The sequence below is a fragment of the Leuciscus leuciscus genome (genome assembly GCF_965113295.1).
Source record: "Leuciscus leuciscus genome assembly, chromosome: 11".
NCBI lineage: Eukaryota > Metazoa > Chordata > Actinopteri > Cypriniformes > Leuciscidae > Leuciscus > Leuciscus leuciscus.
The window spans coordinates 4,775,170-4,791,960 of NC_138735.1; the positions used below are offsets into that span (position 1 = coordinate 4,775,170).

General features: G+C 35.4%; 1 protein-coding gene and 2 long non-coding RNA genes across 3 annotated transcripts in view; 2 read left to right on the forward strand and 1 right to left on the reverse strand.

The window, feature by feature from the left end:
• The window catches only part of LOC309509533 (NACHT, LRR and PYD domains-containing protein 3-like), a 643,973-nt gene that overhangs the window by 322,860 nt on the left and 304,322 nt on the right, over positions 1–16,791 (forward strand). The gene's annotated exons all lie outside the window — the stretch shown is intronic.
• On the forward strand, positions 5,709–8,189 carry LOC309509602. The gene is made up of 2 exons (XR_014209921.1): positions 5,709–6,035; positions 6,452–8,189. It is a non-coding gene; the product is annotated as an uncharacterized lncRNA (long non-coding RNA).
• Positions 14,343–16,374, reverse strand: LOC309509605. The gene is made up of 3 exons (XR_014209924.1): positions 15,264–16,374; positions 14,724–14,965; positions 14,343–14,640 (listed from the first exon to the last, which is right to left on the reverse strand). It is a non-coding gene; the product is annotated as an uncharacterized lncRNA (long non-coding RNA).

Consider the following 16,791-nt stretch of genomic DNA (forward strand, 5'->3'; position numbering starts at 1 on the left):
TTGAATGTTGTCATGGATTCTGCATTCCGGATGAGGGTGGGGAGATCATTCCACCAGCATGGAACTGTGAATGAGAATGTTCTGGAAAGTGATTTTGTGGCTTTCTGTGATGGAACCACGAGACGTCGCTCGTTGACCGATCGTAGGTGTCTGGTAGGGATGTAGACTCGTAGGAGTGAGTGAAAGTAGGAGGGAGCTGAGCCTGTGGTAGATCTGTAAGCAAGCGTCAATGCCTTGAACTTGATGCGAGCAGAGAGAGGTAGCCAGTGCAGTGAGATGAACAGAGGAGTGAAGTGGGCCCTTTTGGGCTCGTTGAAGACAAGACGAGCTGCAGCATTCTGGATCATTTGTAGAGGTTTAGTTGCACATGATGGAAGTCCAGCCAGAAGAGCATTGCAGTAGTCAAGCCTAGATATGACCAGGGCCTGGACGAGAAGTTGTGTTGCATGCTCAGTTAGGAAAGACCTGATCTTCCTGATGTTGTGCAGTGCAAACCTGCATGATCGAGCTTATGATTAACTGGTTTGTTTGGATCATTTTCAATGGTGGCCAAATCAATGTATTTATCTCTACAGTATCTCTGAGCTTCTGCCCAAGTCTTGGATTCTTTCACAGAGACATAATGACGAGGAACACTGAAGCTGAAAAAAACTATAAAATACATACGTTTAGTTGGGAATTCAAATGCAAAATGAGTAAGTGTAGATCAATAATTTTATTTGATAAATGATTTAAAAAAATAACTAACTGTAAAACCAGAAGCCTGACAAAGTCAAAATCTTTTTTAGCAACTTCTGTGATGATAAAATATTTAATGGAAATGTTTGGCTTACCTGATAACAGAAGCAGGATAAATATGTTTACTGTTAGAAACATTATATACTTTAAATGTGCAATACATTTTAAATGATTAATATTTTTTAGTTAGTTCCGTTCCATCTTGTTTTAAACATGCAGTAGTTCATCCGCTGCTCAAAAAGGCAAATTTGAATCCATCTGATCTAAATAACTATAGACCTATTTCAAAACTGTCTTCCTTATCGAAAGTATTGGAGAAAGCTGTTTTAAATCAGTTATCCCCTTACTTAATTGAGAATAATATACTCGATCCGTTTCAGTCTGGGTTTAGATCCAAGCATAGCACTGAATCAGCCTTGTTGAGAGTGGTAAACGACCTGTTGTTATTTGTGGATTCCGGAAACTGTGCAGTTCTGGTATTGTTGGATTTAAGTGCAGCTTTTGATACAGTGGATCACTGCATTCTTTTAAACAGGTTAAAAACTGAGGCTGGTACCTGTGATTCAGCTGTAGAGTGGTTTGGATCCTATTTCTCAGAGAGGAGTTTCTCTGTGGAGATAGGTCAGTCTCATTCATCACCTGTTCCTGTCACGGATGGAGTACCGCAAGGCTCCATTTTGGGACCGATTTTCTTTTCTTTATATATGCTCCCCCTTCGTTACATCTTTGAATCTCATCAGGTTCCTCATCATTTATGCGGATGATACCCAGTTGTACATGTCAGTAAAGCCTGGTTCTAAATCTTTATCTGATCTATTAGCCTGTGTAAATGACATTAAAAGTTGGATGGGCGAAAATTTTCTTCGGTTGAATGAAAAGAAGACTGAGGTTATTCTTCCCCCCCCCATTTGGTAGATGGCCTGACCGCTGAAAGCGAATATTCGCACTCATGTAAAAAACCTGCACTGTAAAAAAAAATCCTAATTTTACAGAAAATAACTGATTTTTTGACGATCATTTTCTTTAATTTTAAATTGTACTCAAAACACTGTAAAATTACAATTAATATCTGTAAAATAAAAATGCAGCTGTTAATTTAGGTATTGTGACATTAATGACAAATTACAGTAATTTACATTTTTTATACAGAAAATTGATTGTATTTTTCATACAGTATTTTTTCAGTTTTCTTAAATTACATAAAAATGTATGTAAAATTACAAATATAATCTGTAATTTAACAGAAACAAAACAGTTAAATGATAAAATGGTCAAATGACTGTCAGCTCCCCAAAAAACTGTAAAACATCCTAAATTAAATAAACTGAAAAACACTGTTATTTTACAGGTATTTCCTGAATAATCACGATCAAATACCTTCATTGTTAAAAAATCGTAAAAAAAAGGGTCAAATGACTGGCAGCTACGGCTGCCAAACAAAAACCCTAAAATTAAAGTAAAATATGCTAATTTAAATAAAGTGTAAAAAACTTTAAAATAAATTTGATGTCACCATGATTGAGATCAGTGTCTGCTTTAGTTGGGCTCATGACCCTTAAGTTTATAGCATTTGTTTTTTTCTGGCTGCTTTAATTGTGTATTTGATACACGTTTGTTATAGCAATAAATGCTGGAGAAAATATCAGATGATCTTGGTCATTCATTGATGATGTTATAGTCATTATATGATGATCTGATTCACTGATGTGTCAGTCAAATCTCTGAATATATTAGCTTAGGTTACATAATATGTAGATGGAATTTAGCTTTATAGAAAGTCTGTAATTAATGTCGGAATTTTTCACATAACCCTTGAAGTATTGTGGCATCAGTATTATAAAAATAAAAAAAAAGATATATATTGTACAGAAAAAGTTTTGAGCTGGTTCATTTTTTTAGTAGAGACATCAAGAATCAACATATGAATCTCAACAATGGTGACAACCAACAAAGCCTTTTTGTGACTTTATAGTGATTCAGTTTTTTTTTTCATTGTCACCATTGTTGTGATTCATACGCTGACTCTTGATGTCTGAGTGAGTCTATATGATTCTGTCAAAACATTTTCTGTATAATGACATCATAAAATCTTAGTTTCACAGCACTGTAGGATCTTCTATAGCAGTTTTATCATGCAAAATGAACAACTAATATTTAACAACTTAATCAGATATTTCACTTTAGGTGGTATTAATAAAGCAGGACACAACATGATGACTATTATCACTAAAAAGTGACCAACATTTTCAGATCTGAGTTTCTCTTGCATTGTTACAATTAGAAATATGCATCAGAGACACACAGTTAATGCAGCCAGAGAAACATTAAATTTAAACACTAAAAGTTTAAGAGCCCAACTAAAGCAAACACTGATCTCCATCATGGTGACATCAAACTTTATTCTTTCAATAAAACTTCAACTTCTAAACCTCTGTTAATTCTCAATAAGAATGTTAGTATGAAAGAAATAAAGTCTGGATTGTAATAAGTGAAGATGCTGAGATCCTGAGAGATCTGTTAGTGTTTAATGTTCTGTTGGGGTTTAAAGTGTTTCTGTATGGTGTGTTTCATGTGTCACCATTGTGTTGAAGAGTGGAGCCTGAGCTTCAGTTCAGGATGAGCAGAGAAACACTGATGAAATGCTGCATGTTGCTTTATTTAACAGACAGTAACTGTGTAGTTGCTGATGCAGTGACGTATAGTCACAGTAAATCATGCATATAATTAACTACGTTTTTTTCAGTAAAAAAATCAGAAAATAAATGTGAAATAACTGTGTTTTAACTTTGTTTCTGTTAAAAAAGATTAATGAAGATTTCTGTAAAAGTCTTTTGCACTTATTTAAATTAGGATATTTTACATTAATTTTACGGTTTTTGTATTGCAGCCGTTGCTGACAGTCATTTGACTGTTATTTTATGGGATTTTTTTTACAATGAAGGTGGTTGATGGTAATAATTCAGGAAATAGCTGTAAAATAACAGTGTTTTTCTGTAAAACATTTAAGGAAAATATCTGTAAAAGTTGTTTGCACTTCATTTAAATTAGAATATTTTACTTTATTTTTACGGTTTTTGTTTGGCAGCCGCAGCTGACAGTCATTGACCGTTTTTTTACGATTTTATTTTTTACAGTGTGGGTGTTGTTGTCGACTCAGAGTTAAAATTTGACAAGCAAATAAACTCTGTTGTCAGAGGCAGTTTCTTCCAGCTTAGAGGCTTACGGAAATTGAAATCTATTTTATATTTTGGCGACCTAGAGACAGTAATTCATGCTTTCATCTCAACAAGGCTGGATTATTGTAACGCCTTGTATGCTGGTATCAACCAGTTTTCGTTAATGCGTTTGCAACTGGTACAGAATGCTGCAGCCCGCTTCTTAATGGGGAAGGGAAAGTTTGAGCATATCACCCCTATTCTATTGCATTTACATTGGCTACCGGTCAAATACAGAATTGAGTACAAGGTTTTGACTTTTGTATTTAAAGTCTTGCATGGTCTTGCTCCAGTTTATATTTCAGACCTTATTTGTCCGTACTCTCCTCGAAGATCTCTTAGATCATCATCTGAGAGATTATTAACTATCCCGCACTCTCGCTTGAAATCTAAAGGTGACAGAGCGTTCTCCGTTCTTGGTCCTAGATTGTGGAATTCGTTACCTCAATCTGTCAGGTTGTCTTCTTCTTTATGTATTCAAGTCAGCACTGAAAACGCATCTTTTCTCTCAGGCCTATTCATAATTGTGGATATGTAGCTTTAGTGAGTTAAATTTTTTACTATGGAATTTGTACGACTTGTGTTTTTATTGTGTTTTTATTGTGTTTTTATTGTGTTTTTATTGTGTTTCTGTGAAGCACCTTGGTCAGCAGAAATGCTGTTTTATATATAAATAAAAGTGACCTTGAGCTAGTTAGTTATTTGCATGATTTATTACTGTAAAGTTTAAAATGCCAGAATGAATGTCCATTTCAGCAGTTGTTCAACAGTTTACCTTTGGATGTCTGCTCTTGTCATTTCTCTTGATATGCTGTTTTGCTGGTAGTTTATTGTCTTCATATTTATAGTGATTTACAGAATGGGTGTGAATCATGTCTGTAACACCCATGACATTATAAAACCTGTCTGATCACAAGTTGCCATGTCAGATGTGCATACATGCTGTACTTACAGACTGAAGAAAAAAATATAATTATTTTCCATATGCATAAAAATAGCAAAGGTTACATGTTGTACTTCTTTATGATTCGTTCAGTGCCCATTATTACTTTACCTTTATTACTAAGCAGATCAAAACATCTCAAACAAAAGAGAAACTGATTCTAGCTGGTATATTTCCCTTGTTCATAACCATCTGCACTCCCCAGATGAGGTCAATAAATCTTTAATGTTCATCTTTGTATATCAGAAACATTCCCTGTTGGTACAGGTATCACACATTTTGTTTGTCAGTGTAAACAATAATTGTGTAAACAAACAATATATATTTAAAACAAAATCTTTGGCAACTAACATGCTAACATTTATTGAAATGTTTGACTTACATTATCTGACTGTAAACATAGTTGAAGCATATCTACTGTGTGAAGAAACATTATGTACTTTTAAAGTGTGTAATAATAATATACATTATATATCACTAGTATTTACTATAGTTTTTCAAAATTGTTTAAACATAATTTCTGAAACTATGGCTACATTTCTTTAAAACAGAAACCCACAAAACATGCACATAACACGAAAAACACCACACATCTCTAACAAAAGCAAAAATACTATAGAAGAATTGTTTTTTGTTTTGTTTTTTCATAGGGACTTTAATTAATATTTTGTTGCGCCTCCTTGTGAATACTTGTCTTTAATCCAGCTAGATTATATATATATATATATTTAACCAATGAGTGTAATAATTTTTATACTATAACGTTATTGTTATTGTTTACAATAAGATCATTATTATTTTGAACTATCGCACCTAACCAATTAGTGACACGTTATGGGCCACCATGCACGCCCATTTTAGTTTGACGCCTATTCTTCCCGTTTATTCTATTTCTAAAACGACCCTCCTCTTCTGCATCACATCACGTGACAATATTATCTTCCGGTTCATGCTGCGGTTCCGTAACGTGTCGTCACTGGGCATGTGCCGCTGTTGGTCGGGGCATCATGGCGGTGCCGTGGAGCCTGTGCTGGAGGAGCAGTGCTGGAGCTGCTGTAGTTCTGGACTGGTGTTGTGGGATCAGCAGAAGAGCTTTCACACACACGGCTTCTTCCGCGTCTTCCTCCGCTGTGACACAGGTAACGCGATCACACTGATGATGATGATGATGAAGGTCACCGGTGTGAGCCGATGAATGACAGATCACTGCCTAACATGATCAGGTTTGAGATGAGGATGAGTGCGAATGTCTGGCGCTGTAATAGTGTAAGATGTCTTAGATCAGATGATTGCAGTCGTGTGTGTACAGAACTCCAGCCTGAACTCTGTGTTAAAGGTCATGAACTCATGCATTAGAGACTCACTGATCAGTGTTGCATGCCATTCAATGTCACTGCTACACAAGATTGTTGCACAGGAAGTCTTGTGTTGTGCTTGTGTAAGTTGTGTTGGTAAATGTTAAGACACACTATATCCTGAGCACAGTTTGTACTGTTGTTTTGATAAGTGTTGCACAACTTTCAGCTTTATATGATATGGTATTTATGTTTTTCAGGTTTTATTCCGGCAGGGCCCTGTACATAATTCTGTACATCATTTTAACAAACCAATGATCCTTGCAAGGTATGTCAATGTTGTAGTGACAATGGGTATGAACCAAACGCAGACTAATCTTCGTCCAGAATATTAATTCAAACTCTCTGTGAACAAAGAGGAAGATTTGGTCAGGACTTCGTATCCTCATCAATCTTGTCATGGGGTCCAGGCGCCAACCAGTCGGGCTATTTAAAAGAGCCCCCAGCACTAACACATAACTGATCAATGACTTGCTTTGTTGCCAAATTACTGATTGGTTAAGAGAAAGACAGAGACCAAGGCATCACACAAGTGTCTTCACATCCCAGAGCCATAACTCACCCAGGCTCCAGAGAGTCTGTAACCAAAGACTTTTATTGGTTAACTGAAGGCAGAACTGGTCAACTTCGATAGTTTGCAAGACGGATCGATACCAGCAGATGTTGTTTTCCCCCACAACATTCCTGACCCCTTCCCCCTTAAGACCTCTGAACGAACAAACAGAGTTCTTTTTCTCGTCAATCCAGAGAACTGATTCTTACCAATAACTATACATAAAATCATTCAAGAACAATTTTCAATGGACTCAGGATCAAACAATCATGCAACTACCTAATCATGTGTGGTTTCCACCACTTATATGCATATTTTAATAAGATAATATGTTTTGATCCCATATAATTCATGTAAGTGTTATAACTATTAGAAGTATGAATGAAAGTGTGTACTGTTTCATATCAATGCTATCTTACGAACACAACTAGCAAGATGACTGGAATTAAATCTGTGTAAAATGTTTCATATTCTGATAATTAGAAATCATGCCTAAACTGTTGCATCTGGTTTTTAAATAGAGAACCCCCAGGGAAGACATGATTGATGACTTTGCAAACAAAGCCAGTGTCTAATTGGTCCGCTCTCTTCAGGAGGGGGGACAAACTTTGAGTTTAAAATCTTGGATTCTCTGTTCGCTCTCTCGCTCAGAGTTCGTTCAAAATGTTCTGATACAGAAGACCTCTCAACAAGTGCAGAACAAAGACGGAGACGGCAGACGATGGTTATAGTAACCATGTAACGTTAACAGACGAGCAGATCAACCCAAATTAAGATCAGATGGGTTAGATTCATTTCCAGTCATCTAGCTCCTTTCCGTATCTCATTTTCTTTCTTTCTTTTGTGTTATTCTTCTTTTCCGATTGAAAGTCTCGGTTTTAAGTTTTGCTGCAAAGTTTCGGTCCACGATTCATGGCTGCAACGCACGCTTTCAACTTCAAAGACTTTTCAACCATCCGACATCAACGCCACAGACATTTATCCAAGCACGAGGAGGCAAGCCCATGAACGAACGAGGGAAACCCCCTTTGATGCTCAACAAAAGGGAATCCCCAAAAGCAAAGACCAGCAAGTATACCTCCAGACTAAAAGCTGAACTGGTGTAGGCTACTGATATAAATTTAATAACCTGTCTAAGAAACGATAGAAGGGTTAAATTAATGATTTGATGGTTCGTTCCAGGTCAAGTCTTATAAGTGCATAAACTTGAGATTTCATCATCTCACTCTTAAACTCACTCTTAAAACTCAATCTTTCCTTACTCTTTTTCCTTCTGCAACTCGTGTGAATGTGTGTGTGTGTGTGTGTGTGTGTGTGTGTGTTAGATATTAGTTTTTATGTGTTAGTATATAATCAATAAAGTATTGTTCGTATTTTAACAAAGAGATTACTTGTGTTAATCTGCGTTATACATTTTATTGTCTTGAACTTCGATCTAAGTTACCGATGCTTTTACCCGTGATTATTTCTTAATTTATTGTTAGCTGGGGATTAATTCTTTCTTGGCCAGGAAGATATTATATTTCCTAGAGTTAATACTTGTTTATGCTTTCTGTTCATTGGATGAACTGATAAAATTATCATACTATTGATTCTGCTACGGTAAATTCTGAAGATAATTAAAATAATTTAATTATTAATTATTGATCATAATTCGTTATGAATAATAATTATTTAGATTTATACGTGGGTGTATAAACGCTGCAATGTCATGGATAGTAAATTTGCACTACTAGTTTGTACATATGTGTATAGGTACACTGGGGCTAGTTGTCACAGGGAAGGTGTAACATGGATTATAACAAAAAAACTATTAGGGTCAAAGTCTAGTTGCATAATGTTATGAGTATTACTTATGACAGTTTCAGTTAGCCAAAACAGTTTTGTGTGTATTTTTTTTTTTTTTTTTATGAAATTATTGAAACAAAACTATTTAGCTGCTGTTCAGAAGTTTGAGGTTAGCTGGATATATATTTTTCTCTTTAAAGAAATAAATAGTTTTAGTTACAGTAAAGACATTTAAAATGTTACAGAAGATTGGTTTCAAGCAAATCAGCTTATTAATTCTTTTCTAAAGGATCATGTGACACACAAGACTGGAGTAATTAAAGGTGCTCTAAGCGATCCCGGGAGTCGTAACTTCTTGTTGACATTCGAATTGTTGTCAAACAAAACGGAGGCTAGCTAGACCCTCCCTCCTCCTCATCCCGTCTCCTCCCTCCTCCCCTCCCTTCCGACATAAAGGAAAGTCAAAATAGTCACTACAAACAAAGTTAAGTTTTACTGATACTTCATTCAATGTGTAATGTCGCCAAGTTAGATAAATGCTTTTATATATTGCAGAACAGAATGCAGAAAAAAAGAAACATTATCTTAATCGTTTCACCACCTGAGGTTATAACCAGTGTTGTGTGTAACGCATTACAAAGTAACGCGTTACAGTAACGTAACTACTTTTTTGGGTAAAAAGTAGTGTAACGCGTTACTACTAAAAATTTGGTAACGAAACGTAGTTCCGTTTTCAATTCGGCGCAACGTTACTTTTCCCATGGATATATTTGACAGCGACACTGCCTCAGCTGCGCGCTTGAGAGAAGAGAACTGTTGAGAACTGAAGAAAACGATTTAGTTTCATATTTATGTTTAAATTAAATTAAATAAAAAAATTGCGCAATATATCGGGAGACAAATGGAGTGTGGAGACATGATTTTGACCACTTTATTAAGTTTGTTTTTGTAGAAAACCTGTATTTAAAGAGAATTTCGTTTTGTATTAATTGTATCTTAATTTTAATCAATGTTTTATCAACCAGTTGGCTGAATTAAATAAGAAGTAAATTAAAGAAAACTATTTAGTTTCATATTTATGTTTAAATAAAATAAATAAATAAATAATTTAATCTATGTTGATTATATGAAAAGTGAAAAGCGTGAGTAAGATCATAATTTTGTGCAATATATCGGGAGATAAATGGAGTGGGCAGACATGATTTAGACCACTTTATTAAGTTTGTTTTTGTAGAAAGACTTTCTTTAAAACGAATTTCGTTTTGTATTAATTGTATCTTAATTTTAATCAATGTTTTACCAACCAATTAATTGCCTGATTTTAATAAATAAGTAAATATGGCATGCAAAATAATCATGACGGCACCAGAGGTGAACTGGAGCTCCACTCCATACTGTAAATGAACCGAAACTCATAAGCTACTTGTCTCACAGACCTGAGAAATATATAGAAAGCTTGAATATGTGTACTTTTAAACAAAACAAAAAAAAATTCTCTCAAAATCTCTTTTTTTTCTCCTACTCCCTTGATAGAGTGAGTCGTATGTCTGAAAACGAAGCTTATGTCTTCTATATCATTTTGTCCTATGCTATCAAGACGCGATTCGCACCGGTGTTAGAGAGCAGGGAAGCTTTATTGGCTGTTGCCGAAATTTAAAGTTCGGTGGATAGGGGAAGCGGAGCGGAGAGAAGTGGCGCGAGCACGCGGCTCATCGCGGAGTGTCGCACTCTACCCCATGATGCAGAGCCGGCTGAGAATAAAAGTTGCAGCACACAGCAGCGCCAATGAGAAGGACTTTTTTTCTTTTGAAATTGATACTATTTTTTATAATAAAGAGCACAAAATAATTACCTGTTAGCCTATGTCCTCCATTGTATAACTTTATGTCTACATATTTAGGAACAGATATTGGGTTCTGCCCAAAGTCAAGCAACATAAAAGTAACGTAAAAGTAACGAGTAACGTAAAAAGTTACTTTCCAAACGGGGTAACTATAAAGTAACGGATTACTTTTTTAAAAAGTAACGAGTAACGAGCAAACACTACTTTTTAAAAGTAACTTCCCCAACACTGGTTATAACTATAACTATAGCTTCCATACAAGGACGCAATAATAGCAAGATAACGTTAGCTTCGCGTTTCCCAGTGAGCATAAACAACGGCGGCGTCGTAAACTAATTTTGTCAAAGTTGTCAATAGCCTATAAATGAACATTCAAATTCATAACAAACCGTGGGTGAAAACAATCATTCACACAAATTGTCGCCCTACTGTGAATTTGCTTGATCATTTACAATAGAGATTGATCGCTGCTAGAAACATATATGTTGTATTCACCAAAGTTAACGCTGACTGCATAGTTCTAGCTAATTACATCCTTGTGTTGGTTTGGCGAACATGAACGTCAGTTTAGAAAGAAAAATGGATTTACCTGTTCTGCAAAAACAGAGCAACTGAATGTCGGATTGGAAGCCCTTCTGCCGGCGGAGTTCTCGCCACCTTTCGAGGGTTTTTCCGATGTAAATTCGGGACTTCACGCGTTCCTTATCCTTGTCCCTCTTCTTTGCAATTTGTTCATCGGAACGTCGTCTCTTTAGTCGTGTGTCGGCCATAATTCAAACTTCCCTCTTCATGCTTCTCTCTCCTCCACACACCCCCTTCATGTGTACACGCACTAACCCCCCAAACCCCACCCTCCAATACTTCTTGTCGGTGATTGGCTGGAGCACTGTTTGTTATGTTTCGTGGTGCGGGTAAGCCCAGTTTGTTTTTGTTGCCGTTTGTGGAGCCTTTGTGTCTAGAGAGACCGCGTTTTTTTACAGTGTGTTCAGGGGACAGGCAGCGAGCGGATAGTGAGGAGATGTTTGCTGTATGTGACAAAAAATGTTTGGGCCTAAAAAACGCGTCGCATCACTTAGAGCACCTTTAAAAAGAAATTAAGAATATTATTCAGCAAGGATGCATAAAAAGGGCCAATAAAGACATTTATAATATTACAAAAGATTCAAATAAACGCTGTTCTTTTGAACTTTATATTAATCAAAACATGTATCAGGGTTTCCTCAGAAATATTAAGCAGCTCAACTGTTTTCAAATGTTTCTTGAGCAGCAAATCATCATATTAGAATGATTTCTGAAGGATCATGTGACACTGAAGACTGGAGAAATGATCACAGGAATAAATTACATTCAACTGAACGAATATATTAATTACACAAATACTGTATATTCAAATAGAATAATTTATTTTATATTGTAATAATATCTCATAATATAATAAATAATATATTATAGTAATACAAAATGACTGTTTTTATTGTATTTTTGATTAAATAAATGCAGCCTTCGTGAGCATAAGAAACTTCTTTCAAAAACAAATCTTACCAATCCTGAACATTTCAGTGGTAGTGTTACTGTAACAATATATAATATATAACACTGCATCATATAACATATACAAAAACACACCTTGCATTCTGTGCTGCCGTTCTTCATCTGAGTCACTCATTATCCTGTAGAAGACGATTAACACATCAAGTGATGTTCATTTTTAATCCTCTAAAGAGTTCGAGTTTACATTACAGCAACATTACCTTGACAGACGCTGTAAATACAGCTGAACCCAGTCTCTGAAATGCTTGTGTGATGAGAGGTCTGAAAGAGCCCACAAAGACTGTCAAGAGAGACACAGTCACAGTTAATGGACTGAAATCATGATTATGGATATTGCGGCTGCTGTGGGAGTGAATGGAGAGGAAACGTACCGGAGCAAAGGATCCCTTCTGAAGCCGGGACAGGGTCACTTCACTCAGCTGTCTGAAAGTCATAGTGAAGTCTGCTCCAGTGTCCTCCATTAGCTCAACACATCACACATCACACAACATTATATGGGTCATTCTCAGGAAATGCTGCCATTTGTGTGATCTACTACTGATACCATACTGGACTTAACTATTTCTGACAGTTTGGCTGTTAAATATATAATTCTAAAAAAAAAAAACTATCTAATTAAAAAAGTTTATAATGAAAGTGTGTGTGTGTGTGTGTGTGTATATATATACACTACTGGTCAAAAGTTTTAGATCTGTAAGATTTTTTATGTTTTTAAAAGAAGTCTCTTCTGTTTACCAAGGCTGCATTTATTTGATAAAAAACAATTAAAAAAATTAAAAAACAGTAATATTGTGAAATATTATGACAATTTAAAAAAACTGTTTTCAATTTTAATATATTTTAAAATGTAATTTATTCCTCAGATGATAGCTGAATTTTCAGCATCATTACTCCAGTCTTCAGTGTCACATGATCCTTCAGAAATCATTTTAATATGCTGATTTTATGCTCAAAAAACATTCATTATTATTTTCAATGTTGAAAACAGTTGTGTACAATTATTAATTTTTTTTCTTTGATGAATAGAAAGTTCAAAAGAACTTTACTGTATATTCACATAGAAAACAGCTGTTTTAAATTGTAATAATATATCACAATATTTTTTAATCAAATAAATGCAGCCTTGGTGAGCAGAAGATAAAAAATCTTACCGATCTAAAACTTTTGACCGGTAGTGTGTGTGTGTGTGTGTGTCTTACTGATTCCTTACTTTTTTTATAAAAAATAAAATGAAAAAATTGTCACAAATGACACCATGTCCTGAGAATGGCCAAATAACTTTATCACATGAATTAATTATAGTACAATTAGAGAAAAAAACGATCCAGCTAATATTTACCTTTAGAAGAAATGCAATCACATATGAATCCTTTTCTTCATTTCCCAGAAAGCCCAACTTTGCTTTGAACAGCTCATGAAATCTATAACAGAAACAGTAAAGTGAGACCAGGAACGACTCAGAGAGGAATACAGTGATCTATATTGTCTAATGACAGGCTCACCTTTGATGGTAGATTTGTGGATACTCTCTCAATATTTGCTGAGATCTGAAGTAAATGAATTGACACGAATCACCCTTATTTATTCCAGACCAATACCAACAGAAAATAAAAGGATCTCTTACTGTGAAAGCTGATCTGAGGTCAGCAGTGGTTTCAGAGCTTCTAGAAGTTTCTGTAGATTGAACAGGCCAACATTAGCCTGAGCTCCTATACTGTACCGGCCCTCGTCATCAGACGTGTTGGGGACAAAATCTATACAGAGGAAACAATGCTGGAGCAATAACACACATTTAACAATACAATTATTATATGTTATTATTATGGCTGTCTGTTTCACTTTAACTTATTAGAATATAATGAAGTAAAATAAAACAAGTAATGGATTAAAAAAAGTATGCAATTAATCAAGCCCCTCAACCCATGTATGTATACTGTAAGTATATACAACATTTATAGTAGATCTAAAGTAGCTTACTATTCATACAATTTTCCTCCACTTTTGCAGTATTGTATATATATATGTGTGTGTGTGTGTGTGTGTGTGTGTGTGTGTGTGTGTGTGTGTGTGTGTGTGTGTGTGTGTGTGTGTGTGTGTGTGTGTGTGTGTGTGTGTGTGTGTGTGTGTGTGTAATGTCAAAATGACAAAAAGCTTAAAAACTAAACGTATAGGAAGATGATTGCTAATATTATGGAAGTTTAAGTTAGACAAAGAAACATACTTGGGTCATATGATTCCATAAATCCAAATGGGCCATAATCAAAAGTGATAGAAAGCAGACTGAAGTTATCTGTGTTGCAGACTCCTGTGTGAAGATGCAGATCATGATGTTGTGCATTTTGTGTATTAAGCTCGATCTATAATGATAAATCTATGTGATAACTAAACAAGTAAAGCAGAGTGAACTAACCATGAGCAAAACCAACCGACATCCAGTGGGCGATTAAATGTGCCGTTTCATTCAGCACTCGAGAGAAAAACACCTTCACACAACATGAAAACCATTCAAATATAGTGAGACTGATCAGACAATATAAAATAATCTTGTATTACAGCTAAACAGCAGAGAGACACAGATACTCACCACATACTTGTCAGGGTCATTTGTTGCTATAGATTTAAAATGCTCTTTAATTACAAAGTCCAACAATGTCCTGAAAATAAAAAATTAAAATAAATTAAAAAGCAAATAAGAGTGAGAAAAAAAATAATATCTCCCAAGTTAAAGTTAATATACCGTAGGACATCTAACTCTCCAGTTCTAGTTAATATCTCCAGTGAACCGATACGAAACCAGGACTTGGCCAGACGCAGAACAACCGCTCCTGATAGATACAGAGAACAATCACATAAAGCTGAGGAGGATAAAGAACTTAGTTACTCGATTTTTCCAAATCTGATCGTATTTTACCTCTTTCTTTTATGACACTGCCATTATAAAACGGATCCCTCCAAACAGGTTCCTCACTCACAACCAGACTGACAAACAATAAAGGCAAAAAAATGGAAAAGGTATAAATAAAAATAAAAATAATATTCAACACCAAACATTTGAATATGATAAATCCATATATTACTCTTCTTGTGCATGTCCATTCATATATATTGTGCATATATATGTGTGTGTGTGTGTGTGTGTGTGTGTGTGTGTGTGTGTGTGTGTGTGTGTGTGTGTGTGTGTGTGTGTGTGTGTGTGTGTGTGTGTGTGTGTGTGTGTGTGTGTGTGTGTGTGTGTGTGTGTGTGTGTGTGTGTGTGTGTGTGTGTGTGTGTGTGTACCTGAGGGCTTCACTGCACAGGAACTCCCTCACAGAGGAGCGAATCACAGCCCGTCCATCACCAGACCTGCACACAAAACATCATGTACAGTAAACAGCATAACCATTACACTCCTGCCAGACAGAGAATCACACACTATGAGTCATAATGTAAGATCATTTACAACTAAATATATCTCAGAATTACTTAAAAAGCATATCAAAAATATTGAGCAGCAGAAACTGATATTCACCTTGAGTACGGTGTCTTTCCTGAGCCTTTCAACTGGACTTCCCATCTTTCACCCTTTCTGGATAAAAGAGAGATTGTATACCGCTCTAACGGTTAACACTTGTCAGTTCTAAACTGAGAGATGTCATTGTTCAGACGCATGTTTAAGCATTAAACGAGAAATAGATAAAAAAAAATGCCAGAATCATCTATTTGCTGAAAAACCAGTAAGTATAGATCAAACTTTCCATTCTTTAATCTTAAACAACATTATGGGAAAGTTGACATGCATTACAACAGAAAAGTCACATCTGACAATAACAACTGATGATTTGTGTTGAACGCTGATGGAAAAGGATGATTTTACCTGTTTGTGTATTCACCCAACAAATGTGCTCTTCCATCCCCCAGCTGTCCGGCCCAATAACCAAACTATAATAATAATAACACATGGTTGACATGTTTGCTCTGGTTGTCTTACGCCATCGCTGTCGGGTTTGAAGTGACGGTCAGTTTTACCTGATGGCCCCCGTATCTGTGTGCCAGTGGAACAGAGCCAGGAAACAGTTTCCCACCACTGACACAACGGACAAACTCTTCATTCTGAATCACAGACTCATTCAGATCCAAAATATTCCTCAACACATCCTGAAATACACAAAAGAGCCTGAATATATGCAGAAACAACATTTACACAAAAGTACTGTGGTGGTACCATGGTCCAGTTTTGTTTTAAAGCAGTTTTCTCAGACTGTGATCCTCAGACCACTGGTGGTTCTGTAAAGGAGTCCAAGTGGCCCACGGGTTCATTAGCTGATTAAAAGCTTTATGACTGAATCAATTAATAAAAGTATAACTGACAAAAAAAAAAAAAAAAAATGAATTAACTGAATTAATTAACTCAATACAATAAATGAACTGTTTGTGACTAAATAAATGTATGATAAAGTGTTTCTATTGGTATGTAAGTGTTTGGTCCAATTTTGAAGCTAGCATTATAAAGAGTATAATAGCTAAAAAATAATTTGCCCACAACCTAAAGTAGACATTTATCTGAGGAATTTTTTTAAGTGATCTGCTTCACCCTTGTAAAAAATAAGTGTTAAAAATAAAAATGGAAAACTATGTTTCTTTTAAAAAAGTTATTGCAGATAATACAAAATTAATGAAATAAAAAGCCACTTAACGAGTATACTTTCATGACCGTTTCTTACAAACTATAATAAATGTTCATTTAATTTCAGTTAACATGATGCAATTAAGTGTCCGAAACATTATATTCAGTTTGCACCAAAGTATATTCTTTTAAAGTAGCCTA